General features: G+C 39.3%; 1 long non-coding RNA gene across 3 annotated transcripts in view; it reads left to right on the top strand.

Annotated features, from left to right (window-relative positions):
- The first annotated feature begins 10,561 nt into the window (after nucleotides 1-10,561).
- Nucleotides 10,562-12,450, top strand: part of LOC110363281 (uncharacterized) — a 159,431-nt gene continuing 157,542 nt past the window's right edge. Inside the window, exon 1 of one of the 3 annotated variants that reach the window (XR_010473457.1) lies at nucleotides 10,562-10,984. This is a non-coding gene — a long non-coding RNA (uncharacterized LOC110363281). The remainder of the gene's footprint in view (nucleotides 10,985-12,450) is intronic. The other 2 variants (XR_010473456.1, XR_002421249.2) reach the window with 2 other exon arrangements.

Below are 12,450 nucleotides of genomic sequence, written 5' to 3'. Positions count from 1 at the left end.
GTGCTAGAAAAAGCACTCCTGCACTTCCATGGATTAAATAAATACTGTGTGCATTGAAAGCAGCTGCATTTGTCCCATTGCAGCATAATGGATGGTGCCTTCTGAGGCCGCAGGAAAACTTCCCTTGATTTCAGCAGCTTTATTTACCACTGGGGGCTGAGCCAGGCAGCGGTGGATAACTGTGCCCTCATAGTGAGAAAAAACAAATCCTCTCAGATGCTGGATCAGCTGGTGTTAAATTCAGGGGTGATTTTGCAAATGGGGGCCAAGGCCTCTTACAGATGATATGACAGGAAGCAAGATAATGTAATGTGGCAGATTTTGCATGGAAGAGAATTGAGGTCATTTGGTATGCCCATGTATAATACAACCTTATGCCATAATTAAGACACTGGATAGAAGCTGTTGAGAAGGATTAGCTACTGATCCATACATTTTATGTTTCTGTTTATTTAAGATAAAGCCTCATGCTAGAGGGCTTTTATATATATATATATATATATAAATATATATATAAAACTTCTTCAAAGGTTTGATTTCCTTTATTTTCTTTGTAGATGTCTATTTTTTAATAATTTTATCTCTGTTTAGGTGTAAATAAGGGTTTCTGGAAGGTGGTCTAGCTTTAGAAGCTGGCCTATAAGGCAGGACAGAGATATATGGAATTGAACCTAATTCACATGATTGATTCATCATGGTACTATATCCAAGGAAGACTGTCTTGCTTATTTTCAGGGAAAATTGGAGAAATCTTGTTTTTCAAGTATATGGAGGTGATCGTGTGTGCTTTCTTTTTAAATAGTGAAATTCTCCATAAAAACTGGGCAGTCCCACTGAAATATTCTTTCCTCAAAAAGCCTGTTTTTCTATCAGTAGACAGCTATGATGGACAAATGTCACCTGCTCAACCTCTGGAGAGAGAGACAGAGAGATATGAAGTAATTCTGCAGAAGGAAGTTGTGGACTGAAGGCCAGAGCAGACATGAGCTTTCAGACTCCTGCTATAAGTCAGCCTTGATAGAGGAGAGAGGGGACAGGCAGAACCAGGTTACATTCAATTATTCAATTGTTTTCTTTCACTGGTTATTTCAAATCTTCAAGCTGGTGCTTGGGAACAAAAGGTTGGGGCAACCATCTGTTTTGAAAGTGTGCCAGTGAAAATCAAATGATGAATTAGTATCAAAGGTAGACTTCTGACACGGAAAGTGGAAAAATGCTAAGGTAGGAAAGTCTGTGAACAGACAAGTTTAAGGTGTGTTTGAAACTGATCTGGAGATGATCTTCCTCCCATTTTGGACAAAAATAGAAAAAAAAGAAAACAAACACACAACCAAGCAAAACTCAGAAACTATGTGAAACAATTATGAAGGGCTACATCAGATCACTGCCAAGTTCCCAGAATACTAGAAAATTTTTGCTTTCCTATGGTGGGTTGGACCAGAGGCCCATCTGCTCATGGTTGTAAGCAAGATGTAGTGCCCCCTTGTTCATGGATGATTTGCCTGTGAGGGAATGAAATGTCTGTCTACATTATGGTATACATTTCCTTTCAGAGATTGTGGAGGTATGGTTGGGCAAATTCACCATCTGGGGAAGAGTCTTTCCTGTCACTCACTTAAAGCAAGTCTTAGGAATGCAAACATATCACAAGCTTTTCCACTGGGAAAACCAGTCTCGGAACAGAAGCTATGACAAATAATCTCATATGCCATATATATTTAATCAAGAACAAGCAATGGGCAAAAAATGCAAGACCTTGGAATTTAAAAAGAAATAATAAAATAATGTCTATTGAATGTATTTGTATCTCTCAGTGTCTCCAGTTCAGAAGACAGAACATCATTCATATTTATGAGGAGTAATTTGTATCAATTCGTAATTACCTTGTGTAAAATTAATTCTCTCAGTGCATAAGTAAAATATTCAAAGGCAAAATGAAATGGCCATAATAAAAACATTTGTAATAGAGACATGCATACTGCACTCAGTAAATAATTTTTGGGCCCTTTTGCAAGGCAGTAGCACCCACCTTGAACACCCTGATGCTGTTCAGAGAAGGCAGCCTGGTCTTGTCTCCAGTTGCCTCTCATCCCACAATCCCTCATCTGATCTGGAGTCTTGAGCTACAAAATCAGTAGCTGATTTTCCTATGGATGAAAGCTCATGATTCAGCTGTTTCCAATGCAAGTCTGCCTTTTCCTGGATCCTTCTTAAACTCAGTGGCATCCATATTTCTCTCAGTGTGCTTGAGTCCATTTTTTTTTCTAGGATATGCAGGCTGTGAGCTTCTTGGATCTGAAAAAAGGACAAATTTAAGAATAAGCAAGCGGGTACACTTCAGCTTTTGCATCTAATCATCCCCCTGCCGCTAGTGGAATACTTGTGTCCTGCCATGATCGCTGTTTCCAAGCACTACTGCTATTAATAGTGCTTTCCAACAGACTAACTCATTTCCCCACCCTAGTCATTATGGGCAGTAAGTGACCTTTTACAGATGGAAGCCTGGGGCACTGCTGAATGTACTTGCTGCATGCAATCAAAGCAAATTCAGGGAAATGGTTGTTACATTAAGCACTAACCAGTGTTTTTAATGATGAATTTACTCTTGTTTGGATTGTTACACCCAATGGCACCAATGAGAGAAATATGCTGTTTTGAGTTAATTAACAGTACATACTTTTTTTAAAAAAACTCCTCACCTGGATCCCAGGGAATGCAGGAGAAGGTCTACTAAATTTGTTGGGTTTTTTTAATATGAGTTTTGCCTCAACTCTGTCCAAATCATGGAGTTGGACCTGAGGAGAAATATAATTACATCAGACTGTATGAGCTTAGTGATTTGTGGACATACAGCATGCACAACACACACTACAAGAATGGGTGTCTCCAGGTGTGGGTTACTGTATGATAAAGTGTGCAAGGAGGTAAATTTATGAGTGTGATCCAGCTGGGATGAATGGCGATCAACAGGCAGAGTGTGCCAGGGCATATTTTCTTTTGACTTTCTCTGCAGATACAGCAAATTCACTGCATTCTTTTGAGGTAGAAATACAATTTTGTACTCTTACCATTCTTGGCAAAAGCAAAAATTGGGTTAGGATGTACAGAGAATGCTCCAGCATTGAATTTTTTAGAATGTCTAAGTACCTTCATTTTTAGATGAGTTTTTGTGCGTGTTTTAAAACATCTCAGCATAGGAAAGTGCGCTTTTAGACAACTGAAGGCAGATGGCCCCAAAAGGAAGGTCCTTATAAATCAGTATGGACCACTGGAAAAAGCTAAGGCCACTTGATGGCCTCTAGATGAGTCAGTGGCTAAGTGGGAGTAGAAATGGAGATTTCAAATTTTCAGTGACAGTAAAATGACACTAAGTGGAAGTTTATCTGGTGAGGTGGTTTTATAGCCAGAACAGAGGAAATGTTTGCAGAGGACTCTATTTTTGAGAATCACTGTGATGCACTGAGGTAGCCACAGTCTGAGCCCTTCAAGGTTGCTCATAACATTCAAAACTAGTTTGTTTCTAGACCGTGTTACAACTATGAGGTTAAGCCTGTGTTTCAAGCACTCTCCTCCTGGCCTGCTGTGTGACAAGATAACCTGCTTAATGTTTTCTTCTGGGAGACGCTCTTCCCCTCAGCTGGCCAAGTAAGGTGTCTGTCCCCAGCCAGGACAGTGAGTGTCCTGAGAATTTGACTGTCTCCTCTTGGGTGTATTTGATCTTTGCTGAGGGAGTTTCATGTTTACTGATTTCTCCTTTGACAAGAATAAGGTGCATGCAATTTTCCATTTCCAGATTATTTTTAGTACCAAGCAATTTAAGTTAAAGAAGGCATTCATTTCATCTTAGTGCAATGACTATTTGAACAGTTACTATATTTAGTAGTACAAAATAAGAGAAGAATGTTTCCTAAGTACCTAAACAATAGCTTCATTCAGAGAGGTTCACTGTCTGGTTTGTCCATTTAAAAAGTTAACACGATATTTATATCACTGTCTGTTTTCCTCTACACGGTTTCCAAAGAACAGGATCTTGATATAGGGACAAAACTATTTTCCATATGTATCTGTTTTTCTCTGGGAATCCATTCAAATTGAATTTCTCCTTCTTGCTTAGGGATATACGTAATAGAGTTTATGAATTACTGGAACAAAATATCAATTGTCGTATTTCCCTAACAGATTAATGATTATCAGTTTGTAAATGCTACTGATGTCCCTTATGTGTTGACAGATACAAACAAAAACCTTTACTGAATGCAAATGTAAAGCCTAAGAACTGATTTTGTAATTAAAGGGACTATAAATGGGTAGCTGATCCACAGTAAATGCGGTGCTGTATAACATGTTAGTGGGACTTCGAGCTCCTGTAGCTGGGCAGAAGGTTGTCAGAAGAAAATAGAGTAATACAATGTTGATTGATTAAAGCTATTAAAGAACTTGGAATTTTTTTGAGAACTTTTATCAGGAAAGGTTTCTCAGCTGTAGAATGTGGAGAGTATTTTGAAAAGGAGTACAGATCAGTAGAAATACTCTAGTGATTTTTTTTTTTTCCCCCAGCTTTCTAGCACTAGTGACAGCACAGCCACTGTGACATATATCTTACACTTTTGGTTATTCCAGGCAAATTCTACTACAAATTTCTTGCTTTCTGAACAAATAGATATTCACTGGAACAGAGAAAAAAACCTGCAGAGTTCATGCAGCCTTATGGCAGTGACTGGACATGCCCTCTGTGTATTCATATGAAGAGAAAACACACAAAAAATCTTTTTGAAGAAGGAGAAATTCAGACATCCAAGCCTTGGTCACCTGGTGAAAATGCATTTTTCCTCTGCAGATTGAGAGGCAGCTGGAGAAACACATTCAGAGCAGGAGCCTGAGTTGTCTGCTGAACTCCTGGCTGCTGGAGGTGCCTCTATCCCCAGGGACTAAAGACATCTTTGATTAATCTGCTCAGTTAAGTTCCTAAAGTCAGATAGATTCAATCTTCTTTTTACACAGCACCTACTGTGGGAGAGCGTGAAGCTCAGATCTACAGAGAGAATTCGATATCTAACTTTCTTGTTTAAGGACACAAGGACATTGATATCAGTAGGAGTGGGGCAAATAGGTATCTCTGGATCTTCAAATTTGGTGGGTTGTACTAACATCAGAGCAAATTACAATCCTGTTTCCTCAGATTTTTGTTAATCTATGACATGTCTTTATCATGTGAATATAAATTCATTGTGGAAATAATGTTCCTCATTATTTCTTTTTCTTATTGAAATGCTAAAACATTAGGCTGCCTGTTCTGTCTGACTTCCACAGATACCTTTTAGCTGCTGCTGTAGTCTGCTAACCCACTTCTTTATTAGCATTAGGTTTGTCTGTGTTTTCTCTCAACCTCATCGTGGCTCCTCCTTAGCTAATAACAGCTGGGAATCCAGAAAACAGCAGGATTCTTCCTGCCTTGCAGAGTCTTTGTGCATGGCTGTCCACTGCTAAAGCACATGCAATTACCCATTGCTGATGTACTAACAGAGAAAAGTTATCTGGGATTATTAGCTCAGGCATTGCTTCCCCTCCTGTATTAAGGTAAATACAAATGTTGCATTGAAGGCCCTCAAGCTGTGCTGGCAATCCTTGTTTTTGTGAAATAATTCATTTGAATGCTTGCTGTTGCTGGTTTTTTGGGATGGTGCTGATGTCGGTTATCAGGTTAGGTAATTAAATTGCTGCCACCTCTCCAGAAATATTGGGTTCTTAAGAAGTGATTTGGGCCACTCTTATTATTTACCACATAAAAGAAAAGTGCAGAGATTCCAAGTCTGTTACGCTTGTCAGCAATGAGTGTCTCAGTCAGGCTGGAGAAGATCTCCTTTCCAAGATAATGGGTTTCCCTACCAAATACAGCTGTTGCTAGTGGAAAGTGAGGAATGGATTTCATAACACAAAGGAAGACTTGTGCTTTTGAAATGCTATTTTGATCTAGAGTGAATAGAGATTTTAGGGAAAAGCATCCTGTGAAATCAAAATTTCACCCGTTAAAACCTGAAAAGATTTTATTGTGATAAAATGGGAATATTGGGTTTCTGTGTCAACTTGATGTGCACAAAAATATAAAAGTATATAATCATCTAAGTATTTCACATAGAGAGGTTGTTTTACATACACAAAAAGAAGTTTTGGCAATTGTAAAAATAAGGTGTTATTGCCTTTTTTTTTTTTTTTCTAATTATGCTTTTAAAATAATAGAAATTGTTTCTAAAACATTTTGCCAGGAGAAAAACTGAATGGTTTTGTTATATAAGCAGTAATGGAAGTTTCCGTCATGTACTCTAACTTGGAGCAACTCATCTAAACAGGATTAATATGTCCAAGGTGAGACTAGGAACTTTCATTTGATGCAGAAACTACATTAAGATATCATGAATTTGGGTCATAACCGCTATAATCAAAAAGCATTTTCTTTCAATGTTTGCTAAGGCATTTATCTGCCTGGCAGATGGTTTTCTAATATTTTCCACTTCTGTTTTAGACTGGTCCAAACCAAAATTATATGGATACACAGGCAGGAGATGTGGGGCAGCCCAAATCCCAGGTTCAGCTTTTCAGCTGGATTCTCAGTGCTTAGAAACAATAGACCTTAGGCTAAACACCCAGAATACTGGAAATATTGTGATTTTTTTCAGTGAAAGCTCATCCCTAGTTCTTCTTTGATGTCAGCTTCACTCCAAATTCTGTTTCTTCTTTTGATCCTTTTGGTGCTCAGAGGTGAGAAACTCAATGCAGAATTGCCAATTTGGTTAAAACTTCCTGCTAAGGTGGCTATTAATTTTAACTAGTAGATGCAACCATAAATCACCAGGAAAAACAATTATTTAAAAAATCAGGCTGCATCAGCAGCTATCATTATTTCTACTACATTACTGAATTAGCAGCCAACCCCAGCTCCCACAGGCACATCAGTTGTCTGTTAACAGGATCCCATGATACCTTCCCACAGCAACCAGTCTGTACTCATTATATCCTGCACAAAATATCACCCCCTCTTCCCTTATCTTCCTACTAATCCCCAAATGTTTAGCACATCAAAATCTGTGGAACAATCTCCTCAGAACAAGGAGGGACACATGAGCATCAGGGCTGCTTTTCAAGTGTCCAAACAATGAGTGCTGGCTTGTTTCACTGCATGCGAATTTGCTTGGAAAATGAGAGACAGTCTTTCCTCCCGGGCAGTCAGCACTGCTAAAGCCATTGTGGGCTGATTGGTTGTGAATCTGAGATTGTCCTGTCCATTCCCATTCTCAAAACACTTATGAGATTGTGGCCATGTCACATCTGGCCACTTAGGGAATATGCAATAAGCTGAACCATTTTCCTTGCAGATGACAGATGGGATTGCAGGAGGAGGGACTGATGAATATCACAAAGAGCTCTCCACGAATATCCTTACAACTTATTGATGATAGAGTTAAAGCTGGGATAGCTCGAAGCCACGGGATAGGCTGTTTCTGAAAGTATTAGGGAAGCATTATGGAGAGAGTGAGAGATTTTCACGTTAAACAAACAAGCAGAAAGAGTTTGTTAAATTTTAAGCCTTACAAATAGGGAGAGTTGAACAGTCTCTTCAAAGAGTTTAAGGACACTACAAAATGCTCAGGTATCCTTGAGTTGCCGTTGAGATAGACAGACACGGAAGGGAGGAGTTAATGGATGGCATAGCCAATTTCTTGATCAACAAGAACAGAGGCTCTCCGAAGTCATGGGTCCGAAGTTCATATGGACTGATGCTGATAGGAAGCAAGTGAATAAGTAAAAGCAGTTACCCTGTGCAGCACCAAGGTATCAATGCATGTTTACGTGGTATGCAAGTCCATTTATATCAACTGGGGCCTGGACTCTGTACTTGCAAGTGTAGAGTGGGTAACATCACTCCAGTGCTCAGAAAGCTTACACCATGGACTGGGTGGCTTAGGACCCTTTGTTTTGACAAGTAAACACTGCTCACTGTCTGCACCATCAAACTGATGCACTGTTAAGGTGGCAAAGCATTGCTGTCTTCCTTTTCCCTTCTTGATTTTGCTCCTCTCCATCTCCCGTTTGGCCATCTGGGATATAGTGTCTTTCCAAGAACTGAGTCACACTGAATAACTGGGGTGTAGCTGCCACTTTTGCAGCCCCAAGAACCTCTGCAGCTTTGTGACCAAGTTGGCAAAGGAGGCTACAAAGTGGATTGCTTCTCTGTTCTCACTGGAAGTCAAAATACAACACTTAATCCCACTGGAAGGTGGTAAGTCACCTTGGATTCAGGTAAATAAACATTCATGTCCATGAACTCAATCTCACCTGATGTTCCCCAGGCCTGGTGGTAGTCTGCTCGGCTTTTGCAAAAAAGGATGAAAAGCATGAACTCTGTTCCTCCAGAGACAGAAAACCTGACTTTTTTCATGGGTCTGGGAACAACTTTTGTTTTATTTTCACACTGAATTCACCTGGGTTCTGAAGAAGCAATTCTTCCTCACCTCTAACCCAGTGGCTGGAGCTCAGATCTGATAGCTGTTTTAGCTGAGACTTGCAGCCCTGCCCTCAGCAAATATAGTTCAAGTTCAAAATGTATTTATTCCTCTCTAGTCTGCTGGAATGGAAGAACTCCAACTCAGAAAGCTGTCTGCAGCTTTAGATAAACTTGTTGAATTAAATGGGTTTTAAATGGGAGAAAGGTGGTGTTGCTGGAATATCTTCTATTGTACATCCACTGTGGGATTGGCATCTCTGTGACTGATTAGGAGTGTCTGGACATGCTACACTGCAGTTGTATCAAACCAGATTTCAAACTGAGAAAATTCTATTTACATGTATGTTTTCTCCTGGCAGATGAATGTTGTCACCAAGACAAAAAGTAGTATAAAGTTTGGAGGGAAGGCTGAGATGTAAGGAAGAGACTACATCTCCCATTTGCATTCTGCAGATGTGTTGTCAATTAATGTTGCTGCAGTTAAATTCACAGCAAATGGACCTTAGGTCTCAGCTAATAAAACAATTCTTGAAGTTTTAGCAGTTCAGTTTTATCTGAGCAAATGCAGGCTCAAGCCATGTGAATAATCTCTGAGTTTTTAAAAAGCAGCTTTATTTAAAAAAGTGAAAGGTAAATGACTTCAGATGGCAAACTGTATCAGGAGAGCTAAATAAGGAAAAAATATTGTTACAGTGACAGTAATATTAGCTGCCACAAACAAAATCAGTCAATAAAAGCACTTTGGAAAGTTAAAAAGCCAAACGAATGAATAAGCCTCTCCCTAAATTCAATATTCTCTTATATAAAATATTAGCACTCAGACTGAAATCACCTCCTGAGTAGAGTATTTTTTTTCTGGTTTATCAGCATGCTCTCTCTTCCACCTAGTAAATTCATTTATTCGTTCAAAACTGTGGTGTGTTGCCAGCACTTTCCAATATACGTATATAAGATAATGCACCCTTCATCCACCCTAAATCTCTCGTTCCACAGGTTATTGATTTAGCCATGCTGCTGTAAAGACAAACAGCCAAGTTCTCTGCCTCTCTCTGACTCAAATGACCAAAGCTTCTCTTGCTCGAAGAAATCTACTTCTGATAATGAGGGCATTGGGGACTACGTTTGCACGTGGCCAGGCGTGGAGTCTGTATTGAGAATCACTTGCCCACTATCTCGGTGGCTCAAAATTCAGGTTATGATCTGATGCAGGCTCAGGCCAACCTGCAGAGGCTTTCTGAGGGGGGAAAAGCCAATCTTTGTAGACCCATAAGTTCATCACTAAGAACAAATAGAGGCAGGGAAGAACTCTTCACCAGCAAATCTGTCCTAAGTTGCCTTTTTCGAAGCAGCTGAGGTAATGAACTTGAGCAGCTTGTCAGCTAATAGTCAGCAATGTGGGTAATGAAAAACATACCAGGGACTGGAATGCTAACATTTGCTTTTGCATCCTTTGTTTCTGTTAGTAACATAGAAATCCCATGTAAACTACCAGTTCTGTGAAGAGTTAACACTATGTGAAGATTTTCTGTCACAACCACATGGAGTGGTGTGTGTGACCCCTCATTTTGCCAGTGACTATGTCCAGGAGCTGAACAGCTCATGTCCTCTCTTGAATAAAGCCTCTTAAGTTTTATTACCCTTAACTCCTGGTCTGCAGGAGACTGTGAGGTCTGCATTTTCATGCACTTTTGAATGTACTTGGATCAACAAGGCTCACCCTGCACTTTCTGTCTGCAAGAAGCACTTTAATTTTGATCTGAGTTTGACCTAGTTTATTGGGAAATTTCAACCTTGCCTTCCAGGTAAGAAGCTGGGGCAGTTGTCGAGGATTCTTCCACCTCTAGGGAGGGTTTCTGTGACTCAATGTGTCAGAAAGAAAACTCAAAGAGGATGCCCAAGATCTTGGTAATGGGGAGTGTGGCTGATTCTGTAGGTAATCATCCTTTTGTGAGCACAAAAACCCTGCCTGTGTTGTCCAGCCAACCCCTGCTACTACTTACAGATTTCTGTGCTAAACCTTTGATTTAGAAAGTCTCTGATAGTCATCTAAAATTGTCAGAGATGAGCAGGAAAAAATAAGAGCAGAAGAGCATCTAGTTGGCAGCTGCAGCTGTGGTTTGCCTTTTCTGGAGGCAAACAAAATCTGCAGAATCTTCTGGGGGCAGGAGGAAAAGGAGGGAAGAGGCCATGGAACCTTGTTTTTCCTTCTTGCTATGACCCGTTTCTTAATTCTTATGAGACAGAACTTGAAAGAAGCCCCATATGACAGGTTGACTTTTGACTGGGTAGAAGGAGCAGCAGCTGGTCCTCTGGCTCATACCAAATGCCCTGATGCCAGGACCCTTCACAGCCAAGGAGATGTGCCACTTTCCCTTTACTTATCAGTGTGTCTACCCTCCTGGATCCAGTGCCACATCAGCCTATTCCTGCAGCAACTCAGCAAATAAAGGAGAAGCGTGTTTGCGGTTCGCTTCCAACTACCAGGTAGTACCAAATTTGATGTTTTTTTCTTTATTTATTTTCCTTGACAAGGACATCTGTTTACTAGAACTCATCTCCAGCTTTAGTGAACATCAAAAGGGATGTCTGTGAGACTGCAGCTGAATTTAGATGGTACAAAGCCCTTCAAGTGACTATTTAAATCTTTTTTCTGTTCTGCATTCCCCGTCTCCAAATAGAGATGGGTTAATTTTAAATGCATCTCCAGCTTTTGCAAATTCATTTAATGTGACTGTCCTAACTTGTGTTTCATGATCACCTTTGGATTTAAGTGTAGCATTTTATTGTTAAAAAACAAACAAACAAACAACAACAACAAAAACCCAGCAAAAATACAAGCAGAAAAGAACATCTGTGCTAAAATACATACATGGGTCCTTTTTCTTCAGTAATAGTAAATATCTGAAGAGAGAGGGGAAAGCTAGTAGCAGATTGGGGAGCATTCTTCTTTGTTATTCCTTTCCTCCTGATATCTGCCAGCACACACTTAATCTCAGGAATATCTGATTTAGGAGTACTGTGCTTTCATGTTGTATGCCTATATGACTGTTTATTTAGTTGTGAGTTGATTGATTAGGAAATAAGTGCTTTTCAAGTTGACAGTATAAATAATGAAACTTTATTAGTGATATATGTGACACATTTAACAATGCTAATTTTCTGTACTGCTCTGTGTAATTCACTTGCCTTTTTCGGTAGGCTGTAAACAATAGAAGGTTTGAGGGAAATTGCTAATTTGTTGGCTTTTTAAAAGGCAGTGGAAAGGAATCCAGAATTTAGAAATATTTCCAGAGTGCCACCTAGTGGAAAAAGTGGAGCGACAAGAAAACTTAAATACAGCTTTATAGAATATGTCTTAATACACAGCAGTGTCTTGTAATTTCCTTCTACAGCAAAACACAAGCAGCTACTAATGGCCTTTATGTAGTTTAGTGATAATTGCAAAACTTTGTTTATTCCTTTTTAATTTATATAAAAATATATGTATGGTAGAAATAATAAAAATGAATGCCTTCTCTGCTTTTAGCTTTTTGAAAAAATAACAAAGTCTGGCCTGAGACCAGACTTAAAATTTGATTTAATCATCTCATGTTCTCAAAAGCTTTGTCAGTAAATCTTGACTTAATTTTCATTCTTTTAATTAAAATATAAAACTATACATTTAAAATGGTGATACACAAAACAATTTAGACCACTGTTATGGAAAAGGCTTTAAAACAGAAGAGCTTAAAAAAAATCATGTTGATGCCTTGTTGCTTCCAGATGTGATTTTATCACAGGCTTTGCTTGGTGCTTCTTAGGAAAGCCACAGCTCCTGTGGTTATAGCAGACACACTGCTACCATTAAACAGGTTGACCACTTAACATCTCATTACACAGGCAGTTCTGAGGGTGTCAAAACCTCAATTCTGCTACCTCTGAAGACGCCAGTTTTTCAAGTGTGGCTCAAG

Source organism: Columba livia, chromosome 6 (assembly GCF_036013475.1).
Source record: "Columba livia isolate bColLiv1 breed racing homer chromosome 6, bColLiv1.pat.W.v2, whole genome shotgun sequence".
Classification (NCBI taxonomy): domain Eukaryota; kingdom Metazoa; phylum Chordata; class Aves; order Columbiformes; family Columbidae; genus Columba; species Columba livia.
The sequence above is the reverse complement of the archived record's forward strand: the minus strand, read 5'-3'. Positions and strand labels throughout refer to the sequence as shown.